Source organism: Carettochelys insculpta, chromosome 3 (genome assembly GCF_033958435.1).
Source record: "Carettochelys insculpta isolate YL-2023 chromosome 3, ASM3395843v1, whole genome shotgun sequence".
NCBI classification, from domain to species: Eukaryota; Metazoa; Chordata; order Testudines; family Carettochelyidae; genus Carettochelys; species Carettochelys insculpta.
In genome coordinates, this window is record NC_134139.1 from 139,748,908 (window position 1) to 139,762,772 (window position 13,865).

A 13,865-nucleotide genomic window follows, 5' to 3' on the forward strand; every position below is an offset into this window, starting at 1 on the left:
TGATAACATAAAGTGCAAGATAGTAGAGAATTAATCCCAAAGCAATGACACTGTGCTGTAACCTATGTATAATGCTGACAGCTAGATTGCATTAGCTTTCTGTATTTTGAAGGATTTTTTGCAGTTAATAAAGCATTGAAAATATGATAGATATAATCTGGGAAGGGAGCATCAGAAGTTTGTCTTCACTACAAGCAGTTGGAAGAGGATTAAATTATTATTTTGCATTTTTATTAAGTAAAAACTGTGTACATGACACAACTAAACATACGGTTATCTGACAAAACCGTTCACAAATGCAGAAATATAAATAATTACTAACTGTAGTTTTCTCAGCTGGGTTACTATCATAATTCACTGCAAATATTCCTAGCATCTTTTTCCTCCCCCCTAAGATAACTAATGCAATAAAATGTACTCACAGGGGTAGCTGCGTTAGTCTGTTGCCTCACAAATACCAAGCAGTCTTGTAGCACCTAAAAGACTAACAAATTCATTGGGTCATGAGCTTTTGTGGGTAAGACCCACTTCTTTGGTTGATTGGAGTAGACTACTTGCTACCACTAAATAAAATAAAATCAAACTCCATAATTATCCAAATCCTACTATTTAGAAAGATCTTCTCATGTGACATTTTAGCCCTGCCACTGTGTGAGTCATTTACTAGGTCACTTTCTTCTTTCCCAAAGCACCTTTTCTCATCCCCATATCCCAGGCTTAACAAATTCTATTCCTCCGTAATCACATATACCCTGATATTTGGCACTTTCCCTAGCGTCCCAGGTGCTGGAACCAAGGGACAACTTGAAAAAGTGAATCGAGTGAATCCTAAGGCTCCAAAACCAGACAGCAAAGAAAAACTCCCCCATGTACTGTTTAGGGCTCTTTTTTAAATCTCAGACGAGTCTACCATTGTTATCCTTCGGAGCGGCTGGTGCATGACAACTGACCAGAGCGCGGCTAGCCTAGCACCTGCATTGGGCGGGGGGGAAGATTTCTCAAAAGACGGCTGCAATCGCTACCGAGAAGCGGCTGTTCCCACGAGGAAGCCGGGGCGCGCGCAGACTGGGTGCAGGGCCTCCTAGCAAACCCAAGGGCTAGTTTTTGCAAAAACTGGTGCGGCCCTGGGAATTCCCAGCGCTGAACGCAAACCCCGGCAGCTCCAGTTCCGGGGGCCCCTGGCAGCAGCAGAGCCCCTCTGCAAGCGCCTCTGCAACAAGACGAACATCTACATCGCGCGCCGCGCGTCGGAGACCTGCCCGCCCGCCCCCTCCGCTTCCCAACGCCAGGGTTCGGGCACCAGCCGCGAGCCGCGGACTACAACTCCCAGCCTGCCTCTCGGCCGCGCGCGAGCGCACATCGGGAGGCCGCCGCGAGAAAGAGACCGGGTTCCGACTCGCTGAGAACGCCGGAGGGAGGGAAGGAGATGCGCATGCGCTGAGCGCCGCAATGCAGGCGAAGGACCTCTTCGCTGGGCCAAGCTACGCCAGTTTCGGCGAGACGGTCTGCTCGCCGCGGAGGGGCAGCGCGCTACGCGGTTTGCGTAGCGTGATTGTGAATGGGCAAGGCGGGCGGCGGCGGGGGAGGAGAGCGGGGGATGATGTCAGCCTGCGAATGTCAACAATGTAGCGATTGAGGGGAGTAGGCGGCGTTCCACTGGGGAGAGCGCGAGCCACGGCGAGAGTGGAAGCAGCAGACCCGGGGCAGCCGCCGCCGCACGCCGCCGCCGCCGCCGGGCTGCGAAGGCACCGAGCTGCCGCCGCCAGCCCGAGTGCAGCCGCAGCAGCGCAGCGATCCCTGGGCGACTCCCTCTCCCCACGTCCCCTCCCCTGCTGCTGCAGCGATCCCTGGGCGACTCCCCCTACCCACGCCCCCTCCCTCTTCCCTCCTCCTCCTCTTGCTGCTGCTGCTCCCCGTCCCCTCCCTCTATTTTTCTCTGCAAAGACTTTGGAGGCAGCTGGTGGTTAAGCCATCGCCATGTGAGGTGCGTCCCCGTGGGTGCACATTCCTAAGCGCAAAGAAGTACCCCCTCCCTTCCCGTGACCCAGCCCCCTTCACCCCCCCCCCGCGTCCCACTCTGCCCCAAGCCCCCGCGGGCTGGGCACGCTGCAGCCACAGAGGGCGGCTCCAAAGTTGCAGTCGGAGAAGGTGAGTCCCCTTTTCGTGGCTCCCCGCCCCCCCGCCGGGGAATGATGGAGATGAAGTTTGGTGTGTGCAGCTGGGGGGCGGGGGGAGTTGCTGCTGCTGCTGCTGCTGAGGCATATTTAACACCGAGCCCCGCTCGCGGGAAGGCGATCAGTCATGTCTCGAAGTGGGAACCACAGCAACGTTGCGTAACCGGCGGTGTGTAAAGGGAGCTGAAGTGTGCGAGCGAGGGAATCCAGCTCGGTGGCTTGTTGCTGGCCGGTGCCGGCTTGGCGCTGGGAGACCACCGCGGAGGGTGCCTTTTATGGGCGTTATGGTGGGGCTGGAGGAGGAGCAGAGCGAGGGTGCCTGATGCTGGCCAGCCCGCAGTTGCTGTAGTGCGCTCGCCAGGGGAAAGTGTCGCTGGTATATTTCATGCACGGGGATGGGTGTTTTGAGTAAGCAGGAGGAGGAGCGCCAGAGTAATAAGTCAGGCGTGGGGCTCTTGTTTTGTACGAGCGGAGGAAACCAGCTGTCAGATTCGAGGCCTTGTAATGAGCTGGGTGAAGCGTAGACCCCTTCCTTACCTCCCCTCGTTTCTCCTTCGCCTGGCTTCTTCTGGCATTTTAGCTCTTTTGTGCTCCGGCGGCTGGCTCGAGCTGGCTGGGAGGGGGGAACCCACCCAGAAGAATAGGGTTTGCTATGCATTTCTTGGATCCCAGCCCCCGGCGATCAAAGACTGCCGAGGGTGCTGCTGTTAGAGCAAAGCCATCGGGATCGCATTTATTTTTGGGTTCCTTGCACACTTCCCTTAAACACTGTGACAGAGGGTGATTTTTTTTTTGTCCTCAGTGGGTGGCTGAGTACCACTTGCCACCCCCCTCCTTTTAAAACCATACTGTATATAAAGCTCCTCTCATTAGCCTCATTCCTCCTTTCCTTTTCTTTCCTGATGGGGTTTTGTGTGTTGGTGTATCAGTTGTATGAAACCCTTCAGTTCCCAGATTTCTCCCACTTTCCCCTTCGGGCTGGTGGTCCGGTTGAGGTGTTCTGCGGGGGAGGTGTGGGGGCGGGGGGCATGGGCATGTATGTGTGTACACTTTCGAAGTTGTTGCCCCATCACAAAGGGTCACTTCTGAAGCTTACCTGCTTCTGTGGTTTTTCATTAGACACCTGCCTGGAGTATTGCTCACACTCCTAAAATGCCTGCAAGTGCTTGGTTTTTGAACCCTGACTTCAGCTGGTTTGTAACTTACTGCAAGTTGTTGCCAAAGGACAGTGTAGTTAATCATTGTGTGCAGTAGCCTTCAAAATAATTTAATTATTGGTGGTGTTCTTGTGCCAGACAAGACCCAGCTCTAATGAGTTCTGGCAAGCCTCCGATCATTTCTTCGTTGTCAAGTAAGCGTTTCTCAGATGCCACCTTTTTGCATGAGAGCATTTCTTCTGTACATTTCATCTGCTGAGTGTATGTAACAAAAAAGCTTATTTCTTTTCTCCCTAGTGAGATTTGTAAAGAATATAATGGCTAATTTGAGACAGTGGGTTTATTTTATTCTTTTGTTTGGAGGAAAATTAGAGAGTGGGATAACTCTAATAGTTTTCTCAGATGGTTAAAACATAACATGTAGGCAAGGCAGTTAGCTTCTTTCATGACAGCCAGTGCTTTTGCAGCTAAGTGTGAAATCATGCCTCTCCTTTTGTGGAACCAGGCTATTTTTATAATACAGCGGGTGTCTTGCTTAAAATGCTTCAGTTATTGTGAGATCATCAAACCCTTATTACTGAACCCTGGCATCTCTGGAGTAAACTGCATTTTTTCATTCTTTTAAGGTAATAATAAACAGCAGATATGGCACTTTGGTTAGAATCGGATTTTATTGTTTTAAAAAACATTGCTGAATTATAATGTTCCTGTTTGTTCCACTATCATTGAAGATTTGTCAACATTTAGTGATAAAAATGCATTTTTAAGACTTCATCATTGTCTTAAGACTTGTATGCTTTTTAATGTGGTATTTTAGGTCTTCATCCGAAAGCAAGCATTTTTCTTTTTCTTTCTTTTTTTTTTTCTTTGAGGCGTATATTCGTGTGTGATTTATGGTTCAGCTACATGTAGGAATGTGTTTTGGAGGTGTGTTTTATATTTGGGAAAAATGAAATTTTAATGGGAAATGAAGAATTGCTTTTAATAAGTTTTTGCATAGTTTAAAATGGCTGAGTGTTAAAGCATTTTAAGTACAGGACTTGTGTAGTAACAGTTTATTAATCTAACATTTCAAAAGGTTCTTCAGTATGTAAATGAAAAGCTAAATTATGCTTCCGAGGAGTTCATATCTTTCTGAAATTCAAGACTGACTGTTTCCACTTGTGTGGGCCCCATCACAGTAGTATCTTAGTGCCCATGTGGCTGGTGGACTGGCATAGTAATTCGCTGTAGTGTCATGGATATGTGCTTTTAGATATTGGTGTCCTTTGCACACTTAACCATCAGCCACCAAAGACTGAAGGTGTTGGACATTGGGCAACTGATTTGGATGCACGAAGTGGAAGAAAATCTTGTCTAATAGTAAATTCAGAGGATTGAGAATCAAAGAAGTTTCTGTTTCTAGATTTTCCACTTAACATCTCTGATATTCAGCAGACCATTAACCCGAAGTGTTCCTCAAAGTGTCCGTCAGTTGACCAATTTGTAAAACATGTAGAATAGCAAAATTACTAATGAAAAGTCTTGTACAAGCACAAATAGTACTAAGATGTAAAGTTAGAGAAAATGCATGTTTTTAGTATGTACGCTAACATACTTTTTTAACCAGCAAACAGGAATGACTACTTGGAGGAGGGTGTATACAACAAATTAGCAGGTGATACATTATAAAATGTGTTTTTAATAAAATAAAAATCCTGATTTAGTCAAATGTTAACAGTAGTTTGTATCCCAAATAGCTTTCAAAGCAGGAAGTTCAGTGGTAGGGCTAGCATTTCTGGATGTATCCTAGCATGGCAGCACATGGAACTGCCACTAGAATTAATGGAGTTTTATAGACATAAGCAAAATAAACTCCAGACACCATGATGATCGCTCTGACCCCTTCCCTCCCATCTTTGCTTTCAGGCATAGTACCTTGGCATGGAGGAGAAAATTAGCAGTCATGTGTTGTGCATAAGAAATACTGTACATTGCTGGCTGAGACTAATGGCCCAAATCCCGATAAAGGAATATCTTGTTGATGGCTAATATTCTTAACAGGAAAAATCTTGGTACATTGTTTTGACATAGTAGAAGGCCTTGGAGACCCATTAACATTAATGGAAGTCTAGTACAATCTCCATGCTGCACACAGGTCTGTGCATCTCTTTATGTACATGCATAATTAATGACAGTGGGAAAGATGGAAACCAAAAAAAAAAAATCTGTCTAATACATGCTATGGAATGTATCATAGTAATTGCCCATATTTAGTTACTTGAAAACCTCAATAGTTTTTTTGTGTTGTCCATTGCTGGGTATACCACTCTATTATCCAGAATATTTGAATATCTGACGGTCTTCTGGTCCTGCAGCTGCCAGATATGAAGAGTTTACTCTTCATCTACTTGTCCGTGACATCCATTCATTTCAGTAGGACTTCACTCATGCATAGGGTGAGAAAAAGACTTATAAAAGTGCATCTGAGATAAGAAATTGTCACTTTGACCTTGATGTATACTTACAACATCTCTAAATGGGTTATAAAGTAGTATGACAGCTCGTAAATAGTCTCTTTAGTGGTGATTATATCTTTTTATATGACAGTGTGAATGGGTAATTTCTTTGAACTGCATATGGTGTGTGTGTGGTGTGTGTGGAAGTCTCTTTTCCTTTTATAAATCAGGTTTTCCAAATAAATTTTAAAGTGTCCTTTAATTATATGCAAAGGCCACATTGCTTTGTAAGAGCATCTACTCTTATTCAGAGGTTGGTCAAATACAACTTTTCTTCATTTACAAGCCTGACTTGTGTCTTGGATTTCGCATGTGTGACTTGGGTTCTAACAAGCAGATTGTTGCATCCTTAACTACAGGTTTATGTTAAGTGTGTGGTGTATAAGGTAGGACTTATGTATAACTTTCTGAGTTGGAATAAATGGACATGCACAGTGTATTATGTTGTCATAGTAAAGAAAACTTGGACTTGGTATTTCTCATGAGAAATATCAGCTTCCTTTAAAAATCTAAGAGATTTGTTTCTCCGTTACAATCAATTTTAGGAGAATGTGACATGTTCTTTGAAGATACTGCAATTCTGCACTGAGATCTAAATAGGTTTTAAATTGGAGACATTATTGCGGTTGAGTGAACAGTGACTCCTACCTCTGACTTTGCCAGTGGTTCACCAGGATAGTGTTCAAAATGCTTACTCAGCTTTTTACAAAGAGCCACCATTGCTTCAGCCAAAGGATATTAACCTTGGCAGCTGTCTGAATAATGAGTACACGTTTGAAGCTTGCATCAGGAAATATATGACTCTGTAGCCAACTGAGTTGCCCTGTGCTCGTTTTGCTCTTTAGTTAGACTGAAACATCTTTGCAGTGGGTTGAAAAGCATGATACTTACTCTGCCATTATTGCACTTTAAATTATATTTTAAGCAAAGTCAGACAGTAGAATACATACAAATTTCTGTGTGACCGGTAATGGACTTAAATTGATGCTACTGTTTTACTAAAGCAGTACTATCAGCCCTGACTGAAGATCTCATAATATAAAAGAATGACAGAATGGATTTTGGAAAACCCACTGACAAGCATCACGTCTTTATCAGCTTAAAGAAGGGATATTGCTGGGGAATTTTCCTCTAGATCCTTGGAAGGTTGTATGCAAAGGCCAACTAAAACAGTTTGTAAACTGTCCTGTAGAGTAACTAGACTGTTATAAAGGGCATGAGAGGGGAACTGCTTTCCATGCTTCAATGAAAAGAATGCCTGACTTATCCCAGGTTCCTCCCAAATAGCTTCTCTACATAAATATACACAGCAAGACCCTCTTTCATTTGACATTTAAATTAGAGCCTCCTTAAGAAGTCGTTACAGTCCGCACTTTCTTATCATGCTCCGTATATGGAAGATGAGCTAAAATTCTCTCATCCACAGAGACTTGTTTCTTAAAAATGCTTTATTTTGTGGAAGTGTGAACATCATTTTATACCTGACAGTAGAATGCATCAACAAAAAGTGTTGTTTGAAGAGCTCAAAGAATTAGGAAAATCTGGGAATATCCCATTGTTTAAATCTGCTCAGTTTTGAAATTGAAGTCATTACTTATTTTTGGCCTCACGGCTTCGAAATGCTCACCCAAAGTGTAATGGATAAATATATTCCATTGCTTCTTATCTGTAGGTTCATGTGGTGTCCTCCATTTAGAAAACCAGGAACTGCATATAGCTGTCTGTCACCATGTAGTTTTTGTGGTCTACAGAGCAACGATTTGGTTTTTGCAAAGAGAGAAATGAGTTACATCTATTTTAATAAAAGCAGTTCCAACAAAGTGGCCCTTGAGACTTGAACATAGCTGCTTGTTACATCTGACATTCAAAGGGTTTATTATTAGTGATTGCCTTATAATTTAGAGCTAAGCTAGGAAAACAAGAACTGTAAGTGTGGAGGTGTTCCTATGCACAGATTTGCAAACACCCTGTTTTTGTTTAGTGTGTAGGTGTGCACGGTATGCAGAGCAATTTAGTACGTCAGCAGTTTCCTACAGGCAGCTCTTGCTGACTCACGTGTCTGCTGCAGCTCAGAGAGCTATCCTCACGATGAACTGTCCACAGTGAGAGACGCAAATATAGAGGATGTGAGTGTTTGGTGCATGCTTTTTGGTTTCTGACCCCTGCTTTGCTGTCATTTCTTACTCCAGTAATATCAAAATTGATCATTTCATTAGGCCAGGATTTTGGCATTCATGACAAAAAGTTGTGGTTGGTTCCACCTCTGTTCAAACTATGATTGAACTTCTGGTTACTGCAAATGTTTAATAGGATACATATGTGTTTGGGTTGGGTTTTGTTTGTTTTTTGGTTTGCATGTTTGGCTTTTTTTTTCCCTCTCTTCTGTGAATGGGGATAGTAGAGTTACTTTTTTGTACATATTTTTCCTGCTACTGATGTGAAGTTTTAATATTATTATAATGGCGTTTTTCCTAGTCAATTATGGGCTTCTCAGGACTTTTTTTAAGTCAGTGGAGAATTTCATTTAATGCCTCCAAGCTAAATGTAGTTTTCTATTATTTTCATGCTAGCTCTTGAGTTCTTTTTTTTTTTTTTCAAATCCTGTGTATCACAGTAGCTCCTGTTTTTAACAGTAAAGGACCTATTCATTTGTATGAGGATGTAGACTTACATTTTAATGCAACTGGTCTTTTTTGTCGTCATAGACTGTGTTCTGATGATTCAGAAGGTTTCCAAAAAGGCAACAGTTTCTGCTGAATTCACATATTTATAACTTGTTTGTGTTTTGCTCAGATCGGTCACAGAAGTTATTGCAGAAATGGAATACGTTATTCATTTTCCGTGCTGGATTTAATCTTGATTATTTTAATGTTTAAAGGTGTTTATATTTTTTCTGAAAGGGTCTTTTCTTTCTGGATGTAGTTGGTCAATGTATGCAATTTCTAGAAGGATGATAAACTTAATCAACTGGTTTTAAACAGGCATCGAGAGCAAAGGTGAGTTCTTGTCTCTTGTTTTGTTTTCAGTCAACTACTTTGACCAGTAATGAATAGAAAACCACACTGAGTGCTGTGTAACCCACGAAGAAGATGGGTGTTCTTGGTTTCCGCCAATACAAATGACTCATCAGTATCAGCAGGGTTTCTACTTCTAATAATAAAACTGTGCAAGACCTTTAAAACATGTGGTTTTCACCCCTACTCTTAGTGAAAGGTTGGAAAATATTACTTTTGTTTTTTTTTTAAACTTATGGAAGGTTTCATGATTTGCTTTAGAGTGGTGAAAGGTCTTCCCTCTACCTTCTGCAACCAATAAAAATTAGTTGCCCCATTAGTTGTGATACTGTTGCGTTTATGTGCACTAGGCACATTTGACTTCTGTGCCTGAACTCTTTTTTTGCATTAAAGTGTTAAAAATATTTAGTCGCACTGTTAGAGGAAACTGAAGTAGAAAATCTAACCTTTTTCTCAGGAGGAAAAAAGGGCGCACAGTGCCTTATCCTACTAAGCCATTTTTCTCCAATTTGATTCCATTCAGTTAGACCACTGTGGAGGATAATAATATTGCTGAAACCTGTAGTGCTGTTTGTTTTGATGACAAAGGATACTAAGAAGAAGGTTAGTAGAAAATGAGTTGGAGAATAAATGGCAATGTGCAAAGTTGAATGTTTATTACCTAGGAGGAAATATGTCTTTTAGTAGTAAAAATGCAGAAGAAGAAACTGATTTGTACTAAAACTTTGTCCTTAAATCCATTCTTCTTTGATTCTCCGTCCCTCCCTGTATGTTGTGTAGAGAAATTGAATCACAATAAGAATTGTTAGTGGAGAAGATACATATTAATCTGTGACAAGTGTGCTTCAATTTTCTGTGGGTACGTTGTCTTTTGCATCTGCTTTTGTAAAGCAATGTGTTTTTAAAATTGATATAGAACAAGCTGTTTTCCATCATGTAATATAGGGTCTGGTTGTGTGTGTGCGCGCGTGCGCATGCATATGCGTGCACACATAGGGGGAAGCTTTTTGAAGTGCCAAGTATTACGGTAGTAATGTTAGTATAGTTGTTTATATTCTTTAAAAACACTTCTGATTATAAATACTTCAGAAAAATGGGACATACGTTCAATCTGGCCCCATGAATTTGTGTAGCCAAGGATACTGAGGGAGTTGGCTGATATGATTGCGGATTAATTGGCCATTAGTTTTGAAAACTTGTGGTGATTGGGGGAAATCCCAGACAATTGAGGAAAAAAGGCAAATGTAGTGCCCATCTTTTAAAAAAGGGAAGAAGAATCTAGGGAACTGCAGACTGGTTATCCTCACCTCCAGTTCCCAGCAAAATCATGGAAGGGATTCTAAAGGAATCCATTTTTGAAGCACTTGGGAGAGAGGAAGGTGATCATGGATAGCGAACATGGATTCACCATGTCTGGCCAAACTGATTACCTTCTTTGATGAGGGAACTGTCTCTGTGGATCTGGGGAAGGCGGTGGACATGATATACCTTGACTTCAGCAAAGCTTTTGATATCGTCTCCTGTGCTATTCTTGCCAGCCAAATAAAGTATGGCTTAGGTGAATGGACTGTAAAGGGGATAGAAAGCCGGTTAGATCATTGGGCTCAGTGTGTGGTGTTCAATGTCAAGTGGAGTCTCCCAAGGATCAGTTCTGGGGCTTGTTTTATTCAACATCTTTTATTAATGATTGCACCCTCAGCAAGTTTGCAGGTGACACTAAGCTAAGGGAAGAGGTAGATCCATTGGAGGGGAGGGATAGGGTCCAGAGTGACCTAGGCAAATTGGAGGATTGGGCCAAAGAAATCCAGTGAGTTTCAACACGGACAAACATAGAGTCCTGCACTGGGGATGGAGGAATTTCAAGCATTGCTGCAGGCTGGGGAGTAGCTCTTCTGCAGAAAAGGACCTGGGGATTACAGTGGATGAGAAGCTGGTTATGAGTCAACAGTGTGCCCTTGTAGCCAAGAAGGCTAATGGCATAGGAGGAGCATTTCCAGTAGATCTAGGGAGGTGATTATTCCCCTTCATTTGGCACTGGTGTGGCCACATCTTGAATATTGTGCCCAATTCTGTCAGGATTGGGATGCATTGGAGTGAGTCCAGCGGAGGGCAACAAAAATTATTAGGGGAATGGGGCACATGACTTATGAGGAGGGGCTGAGGGCTTGGGGCTTATTTACAGAAGAGAAGAGTGACGTGGGTGAGGGGGGATTTGAGAGCAGCCTTCAACTTCCTGGAGGGGATTTCCAAAGAGGGTAGAAAGAAGCTGTTCGCAAAGGTGACAGATGACAGAATGAGAAGCATTGGTCTCAAGTTGCAGTGGTGAAGGTCCATATTGGATATTAGGAAAAACCATTTCACTATGAGGATGGTGAAGCACTGGTATAGGTTACCTAGGGAGGTGGTGAAATCTCCACCCATAGAGGTTTCTAAATCGTGTTTTTGACAAAGCCCTGGCTGGGATGATTTATTTGGGGTGGGTATTCCAGTCGACCTCCTGAGGGTTCTTCCAGTGCTATGACTTTTTGCTCCCTGAAATCTATTTAGAGGGGAGTGCTGTTTTGCTTTCAGGATGGTGGTGTTTAAAACGGATGTTATGCATAAAGAAGATGACAAAACATGTCTTTGATGCTGTATTACTTTGCATATCAGCATTTATGCAATTAACTTCCAGAATTACTGCTTTTATTGTTGCAATGCTTCCAACAGCTTTGGTGTTTCTGATCCTCTTAGTGGACTTCTACCCCAAAATAATTTTTTTAAAAAATCCATATTTTTGAAGATCATTAGCCAGTAAAAATTGTCATAAGTGCCACTGAATTCAGTAGCAATTTGCGCTAGGTTAGGACTTGTCTTTTTATATTTAGAAGTCATTGTGCGTGGATTAGTATTTTAAAGCATCTATATTCTGTTAATTATATTGGGTTTCTGATTTTTATTGGATGACTTCAAATACAAGATATCGGCAAGAGTGTAACCGAAACTAGGATTATAGATTTCTCTCTGATCCCTTTTACAGTTTAAAAGCACAGTGAATAGAATAGCTGAATAAGGCTATTGAAACCTTAATGTGATAAACATAACACCTGTAGTTATTCAATACCTGTAAAAATACAGTGGCCTTGGTGGTTTTATAAGAACAGGACAGAATAGGTGGACTACTCTTGTAACCTTTATTTAAGAAGAACTCCTAGTGAATTAGATGGAGTAATTTTGTGTAGCTAGGGAATAGAAAAGATGCTGGATTGGATGATGTTGTCCAAAGTTGAAAGGGATCTTTGTTTGTTGTTCTGATTTCAGCCTGTGTATGGAAAAGCCATAGGACTACAGACACAATGGTGGTAGGTGTCTTGTAAACTTAAAAGGTAGAACTTTCAAAAACATCTAAGTCACATAGGAACAGAAGTTCCATTTCAAAAGCACTTCAATGAAGCTAATGGGATTTATGTTCCAAAGTCTCTTAGGTACTTATAACAACATTACCCAGCATGTTAAACCCATCAAACCCTTCAGACTAAACCCTGTATCTTAAATTTTATTTTCAAATCCTTTCACATTCTTTGTAAATGCTTTAAAATGTAGTGTGAGGAAAAATGTGCAGAATTCTAGTGATAAAATTTCAAATCAGTCAATATTGGTGAAACTGCAGTGTTTCAACAAGTACATGAAATACATGCGCAGTTCTACATTACACTGTGACTGTCGTAGTTCTAAGTTCAAAAGCAGTGCAAACCTAAACACTTCAGAAAGAATTCTTATGTTTATGCCATTTTTTCCTTTTCCTTTTGTGTTCCTTTCTTAATCTTTTTTTAAATTTTCCTGTTAGAAAGTGAAGTCAAAGATTCATTCATTAGTTAGCTTCTTGGACTGTTAATCCTCTGCCAGTTTTTTTACCTTCCACTTAATTCATAATGTGAGTAATGCTTAATGTGGTAACCACAAATTCCAAGCTGAAAAGCTGTAAGCATTACTAAAAGTATGCAGACTTTCCCTTAAAAATATTCACATTCTTTTTGTTTGAAGCTAGTAACTTTTGGCACACTGAGTGATAGTCACAGCATAATAGTTTAGTCTACCCTTGATTTTGTTAATTCAGTCCAAGGTTGCAAACTAATATACAGGTTCATTTGTGCACAGACCTGTCTGTTTTTGTTTTTAATCAATATAAACATTTCCTATTCTTCTTTTCAGCTTCCCACCGCTCAAAGCCACAACCTCATAAGCTCCACTAGTTGGTTTCCACTTTTATTACGCTTTGTCATTCTGTCACTAAATTGGCAGTACATTGAGACACACTTAGTGAAAGCTGCCTGATATTGTCATGAAACACTGAAGTTGTTGATGTTATCTGCCTGCAACACACAAATAGTTGCATTGCTTTTCATCTTCTTTTTGGGGAAAGAATTATGCTGCTGAAGTGTTCTCTATACAACTTAACCTTCCTTTAAAAATTGTGTGGGTATTTGAGGTGAGGCCAATCACTTTTTAATATGAGTAAGCAGTTAAAATACTACAAGTGATTCAGACAACTTGTTCTTTCTCCTGGGAACTGGAGTACTGTAAAGAGTAACAGGTCAGTAGTGTCATTGCAGAACTTTATAGAATCAAAAACCTTTTTTCAGACTGTTCTAAAATGACATCTGACTAAACCCCACAAAAGCAAAAGATTTCAAAGTTAAGGAGAGTGATAACAAAAGTGGTTCACTTGGCCAACCACTTTTTTTTATTCACTTTATAAGTATCCTGGTATTTCTTTCCTTTCTCTTTCTTAACCCTACTTTTCCATCTTAGTTGATGCTGTAGTGAAATCATTACCTCCATGTTGATGATGACATCTGTATTAATGTGGTGCTACCAATTCATCATTATGATTTCACTGTAAACTGAATCAGCATAAAAATGATAGGTTGTGAAAGGAACATGTTTTTGTTAATATCTTCATTGATTGAAAAACAGCCTTAATCACTCCCAAACTGTTGTGGCATAAATTTAGCAAATGCTGGTGTGGTAATTTAAATGAAA

At 41.5% G+C, this 13,865-nt stretch overlaps 1 protein-coding gene across 4 annotated transcripts in view; it reads left to right on the forward strand.

Moving 5' to 3' along the window:
- Positions 1 to 1,624: 1,624 nt before the first annotated feature.
- BACH2 (BACH transcriptional regulator 2) overlaps positions 1,625 to 13,865 on the forward strand; it is a 306,097-nt gene continuing 293,856 nt past the window's right edge. For 2 of the 4 annotated variants that reach the window (XM_074990876.1, XM_074990875.1), the window contains exon 1: positions 1,627 to 2,148. The gene's annotated coding sequence lies outside the window, so the exon portion shown is untranslated. Of the gene's footprint in view, positions 2,149 to 3,895; positions 3,958 to 13,865 lie in introns of those variants that run through there. The other 2 variants (XM_074990881.1, XM_074990878.1) reach the window with 2 other exon arrangements.